This window comes from Penaeus monodon, chromosome 22 (assembly GCF_015228065.2).
Source record: "Penaeus monodon isolate SGIC_2016 chromosome 22, NSTDA_Pmon_1, whole genome shotgun sequence".
Classification (NCBI taxonomy): Eukaryota; Metazoa; Arthropoda; class Malacostraca; order Decapoda; family Penaeidae; genus Penaeus; species Penaeus monodon.
This window is the reverse complement of record NC_051407.1, coordinates 22,634,323-22,635,567: the sequence shown is the minus strand read 5'-3', so window position 1 is coordinate 22,635,567 and position 1,245 is coordinate 22,634,323.

Sequence of the window (1,245 nt, the reverse complement as noted above, 5' to 3'; positions counted from 1 at the left end):
AGCCACAAAATCAGCTAAAATTACATTACATCTTGGGCCATCAAATAAGTTGTCTAATAGAGACCTTAGAATATGCAAAATCAGTCAAAAGATAATTACAAGAAAATGCTCACAAACACTATAACAATAAAGAAGTCAATTCTGTTACGACATGAGGCTGGAATACAGGCCCTAGAATGAAAGCTGAGTACCTGTACATAGTACCCAGAGAAAAGGCTGGGAGTACTCAAAATTTAACTGGAGGCAATGAATGAACAAATGCATATTATGAAACACAACCTATAAAAAATCTAGAGATTTCTTGGTTTTTAGTATAACACATTATTGTATGAACCAATACAAGAGTACATGTACTATAGAGGCAAGATTTAATTTCAAATAATATATTTACCATGTTTGCATGTCTCTGCCAATGAATGGCATTTCCCCCAGCACCACAAAAGGCATCTACAACCACATCACATCTGCATCGGTATGCATGGTGGATAGCAATAGTTTCTGGAGTTACAGAAAACCATGATTCTGAAATACAAATACTGTTAATCACCAAAATGCTTTTAATTTAATTAAAATAATAATAACATCAATTATGATGAAAGTAGTTACTAATAGTATTCAAATATTTTCCCCCCTGAAATTCAAGAGGGAAAGGTTGACTATTAAAAATTAATAAGGATTTGTAAAGCAATCTATTTAAACAACTGACAAAACAAAACTACAATGAAACTGGCACCAATGGAATACAGTTTATAATCTATTCAATACACAAGTCCACATTAACATCATTATTTTAATTGGCAAATCAATCATATATCTTTGATCTCCTTATTCCATTTCTTGAAATTGATAAGCCTGGCTACTGATAGTGGCTTTCTTCAAAAATACATCCTACAATCTCTAAGGTGATATTGCATTGTCATTCACTTTCAATAAGTAAAAATTAATCCACAAGCTATCAAAGTGGCTCTCCACCTTTATATAGTGATTACCCTTGAAGCTTGTCATATAATTACTGCCCTTACCCAAAAAACACTGTAAATATAAAGTTACCCTATATAGAGATATTATTTTCTTATAGATACTAAGTTAGTTTTTAAACATTGATTTTTATATGTTGATATATAAAAGTGTGTCGCAGAAATTTACATATCTTTTGACTGATTTTGCATATTCTAAGGTCTCTATTAGACATTATTTGATGGCCAAGATGTAATGAAATGAAGGTCATTTTAGCTGATTTGTGCT